Below are 4,748 nucleotides of genomic sequence, written 5' to 3' on the forward strand. Positions count from 1 at the left end.
CCATTGCTCCGCATAGTCCCAGCCGCTATTAGCGGAGACTGTCTAATGCCCCTTATGGACAAAGACAACCCACCTGAGAAGTGTTCACAGTGGGACGCTGTTTATCCGGTAGTCACCACGGTGGTCAAGAAACCGATATTCTCCTCCAGTGTGGCTAGAGCTAACTTCACATGCATAACCATGACAGGTGGAGGGACATTGTTGGGTAAGCTCCCTGATAGTTGGTGCTTGTACACTCACATGCTCACGGCAATCTTTAAACCAGTGTCTAGAGCTGATGTGTGGTGGTGGTGTGGGGGAACTAGTCTGTTGGACAGACTTCCCCACAATGCCACTGGTACCTGTGCACTTGTAACTCTTCTGTTGCCCATCTCTGTTTACCCCATAGGCGTCCAAGATCTGCTCACCCGTATACAAGCTCTGGGTCCTGAATATTGGCCTAACAGGACCAAGCGCACGGTGGGCCCTTCTGCTGGGGACCCAACTTACATTGATGCAATTGGAGTCCCCAGGGGGGTACCAGATGAGTATAAACTGGTTGACCAAGTAGCCGCGGGTTTTGAATCATCATTTTGCTGGTGGTGTACAGTTAATAAAAATGTGGACAGAATTAATTACATTCATTTTAATGTCCAGAAACTGGGCAATTGGACTCAACAAGGCTTTGAGGCGGTCCATGGACAATTGGCAGCTACATCCCTGATGGCATTTCAAAATAGAATCGCGGTTGATATGTTATTGGCAGAACGGGGGGGGGGTCTGTGCCATGTTTGGTGAGCAGTGTTGTACTTTCATTCCCAACAACACAGCTACGGATGGGAGTCTGACTGTAGCATTGGAGGGACTTCGTACCCTTAATGGTAAGATGAAACAGCATTCTGGAGTGGACACTTCTATGTGGGACTCATGGATGGATGCTTTTGGTAAATATAAGACGCTGGTTTCCTCTATCCTAGTATCTATTTCCGTTTTTGCGGGCATTCTTGTACTTTGTGGATGCTGTTGCATTCCATGTGCGCGCACGCTTGCTAGCCGTGTTATCACTGCCGCCATAGACCCTAATCAGGAAAGGGCCCAAATGTTCCCATTGCTTGATGATGGGGAAGCTGGACCTGTCTATCTATTTGAGGACTAAGAAACTTTTATGTCACGTCTCTTGTGAGACGTGAAGAGGGGGAATTAAAAATTTGTCTTCTGACAAATTTTATCCCATAGCTTTGTCTTTTTTACTTTTATGTCACGTCTCTTGTGAGACGTGAAGAGGGGGAATGAAAAATTTGTCTTCTGACAAATTTTATCCCATAGCTTTGTCTTTTTTACTTTTATGTCACGTCTCTTGTGAGACGTGAAGAGGGGGAATCAAAAATGTGTCTTCTGACACATTTTAACTAGTTTATTCACGTCTATAAGACGTGAAGAGGGGGATTTGTAAGAAATTGTAATAGATACTGGCAACTTGTTTTAACAACTTCTCAACACAAGCTATACTTGACACAACATGCACCCATCCCCCTCTATACCCCCACACTTCGTACCCTTATAATAACCACAGACCCACACACACTCCCCTCCCCCATGAACAGGCCCCTGCTAAAACAAACGCACATGCATTCTGCTCGAGGTTGAGACTCTAAGACAAAGAACTATGTTAAGAGCCAATGGAACGTCGACATCAGGCCCGAACAGGACTACCCACGACCCAGATCGACCAATCGGAAGGCCAGACTACAAGATCAACCTACTTCATTTGTTGCATATATAATCAGCACAATATGTTTAGGGGTCTCTTTTCCGACGATTCCATACGAGTCAGACAGAACGGGGCCGTGCTGCACGATTTCAAAGATATCTTTACATGTGAATAAACTGCCTTATTATACAAATATCCACCTCGTCCTATGTCTCAACTTGATCTCCTGTCTCCAGTAAATGTTTTATCAACATTACTTGGTTATTACCGAGCTGAAATGTAAAGTGGTATCTGCTTTTTAGGAAATTTTTTGTTAAGATTTGTCTGTATCCTTCTCTCAAAAGTCACTAGAAATTCGATTTGCATGGGGGGCATGCAAAATGTGTCCCCCCTCATGTCCAGCTGACTCCTATGCTCTTTTCCTGGAGTCTTCTCCTAAGGAGATGTGGCTTTCTGTAGGCACATTTTGTGCAATTCTACTAAGTTTTCAACACTCTTTAGCAACAGTTGGCCTGTTGTCTTCCTAGCCACAACATTAAAAAATGAACTCCAGTGTTGTATCCCTCCCTTGCAGAAGCCATCTCTGTGCCTCCTCGTGGTACAAACGCCAGTCTACTATATAGTTCTGAAACACCTTGTTTCCGGGTTTCCTGATGGCAGTGAAATTATATACAATTCAAGATAAAAGTGTGTGTGTGTGACTGTGTGTGTGTTGGTGAGTGAAACCTATGTCCATGCATGCTTATTTAGATCAAAATGTAATGGCGTTGACGTGATTGTAAAATGAATAAAGAAACTGTCTGTTCTGCACAATGTTTTTTTTTATGAAAATAACTCTTTAAATGTAGATTTCTGCCTTAATAGACATTAAAAATAATAATAATAATGAGATGGATATAAACAATTAGAAATGCTGCATAGTTCTAGAAACGTCTGGAACTACATTTTCAAAACGTTGCTAATTAACTACAATGCTAAAGTTATCCTTGATAAGATTCAAACTTACAACCTTTTGGGTTGCTAGACATTCGCATTATACGCCCACCCGTCCACGCCGACCAAACACCCATCTTATGTAACTATACCAAACGTAACATTTCATACTAATTTCAGTGTCCCGGAATTGCATTTATATGTACATATTCTCATTCACCCCTTTAGATGTGTGTGTATTAGGTAGTTGTTGGGAAATTGTTAGATATTACTGCACTGTCGGAACTAGAAGCACAAGTATTTTGCGAGTCACATTAAATCAAATCAAATTTTATTGGTCACATACACATGGTTAGCAAATGTTAATGCGAGTGTAGCGAAATGCTTGTGCTTCTAGTTCCGACTGTGCAGTAAAATCGAACAAGTAATCTAACAATTTCACAACAACTACCTTATACACACAAGCGTAAAGGAATTAATAAGAATATGTACATATAAATATATGGATGAGCGATGGCCGAACGGCATAGGCAAGATGCAGTAGATGGTATAGAGTACAGTATATCCATATGAGATGAGTAATGTAGGGTATGTAAACATATAAAGTGGCATTGTTTACAGTGACTAGTGATACATTTGTTACATCCAATTTTTAATTATTAAAGAGGCTAGAGATTTGAGTCAGTATGTAGGCAGCAGCCACTCAATAGTAGTGATGGCTGTTTAACAGTCTGATGGCCTTGAGATAGAAGCTGTTTTTCAGTCTCTCGGTCCCAGCTTTGATGCACCTGTACTGACCTCGCTTTCTGGTTGTTGTTGTCCTTGATGACCTTTTTGGCCTCCCTGTGACATCAGGTGGTGTAGGTGTCCTGGAGGGCAGGTAGTTTGCCCCCAGTAATGCGTTGTGCAGACCTCACTACCCTCTGGAGAGCCTTACGGTTGTGGGCAGAGCAGTTGCTGTACCAGGCGGTGATACGACCCGACAGGATGCTCTCGATTGTGCATCTGTAAAAGTTTGTGAGTGTTTTTGGTGACAAGCCAAATGTCTCCAGCATCCTGAGGTTGAAGAGGCGCTGTTGCGCCTTCTTCACCACGCTGTCTGTGTGGGTGGACCATTTCAGTTTGTCTGTGATGTGTACGCCGAGGAACTTTCCACCTTCTCCACTACCCACCGATGTGGATAGGGGGGTGCTCCCTCTGCTGTTTCCTGAAGTCCACAATCATTTCCTTTGTTTTGTTGACGTTGAGTGGGAGGTTATTTTCCTGACACCACACTCCGAGGGCCCTCACCTCCTCCCTGTAGGCCGTCTCGTCGTTGATGGTAATCAAGCCTACCACTGTAGCGTCATCTGCAAACTTGATGATTGAGTTGGAGGCGTGCATGGCCACGCAGTCATGGGGGAGCATGGAGTACAGGAGAGGGCTGTGAACGCACCCTTGTGGGGCCCCAGTGTTGAGGATCAGCGGGGTGGAGATGTTGTTTCCTACCCTCACCACCTGGGGGCGGCCAGTCAGCAAGTCCAGGACCCAGGGTTTGGAGGGTACTATGGTGTTAAATGCTGAGCTGTAATCAATGAACAGCATTCTTACATAGGTATTCCTCTTGTCCAGATGGGTTAGGGCAGTGTGCAGTGTGATTGCGTCGTCTGTGGACCTATTGGAGCGGTAAGAAAATTGGAGTGGGTCTAGGGTGGAGGTGTGATATGATCCTTGACTAGTGTCTCAAAGCACTTCATGATGACGTAGGTGAGTTGTCATGATTAACATCTGCTAACCATGTGTATGTGACTAATACAATTTTATTTTATTGTTACGTCTAGTCTATAAGACCAGGCTGCTCTAGGTGTCAGTGGTAGGAGCACCCTTTGAAGAACTTTTTGGGTTTCATGTTGAACCATTTCCACAGAGGTTTCTAAATGGAACCCAAAATGGTTTGACATGGATCCCAAAAGGGTTCTTCAGAGTGCCCCTACAGGGACAAATGAAGAACCCTTTTTTTCTAAGAATGTAGTATGCAGGCCAATTTGGGAATTTAGCGAGAACATCTACAATACAGAGGAAAGCAACATATAGAAAATACAAATAATAAGGTCAAAGCTTTATGCACAGCCGTGCAACTTCAAGG

This window comes from Salvelinus alpinus, chromosome 31, assembly GCF_045679555.1.
Source record: "Salvelinus alpinus chromosome 31, SLU_Salpinus.1, whole genome shotgun sequence".
Lineage (NCBI taxonomy): Eukaryota > Metazoa > Chordata > Actinopteri > Salmoniformes > Salmonidae > Salvelinus > Salvelinus alpinus.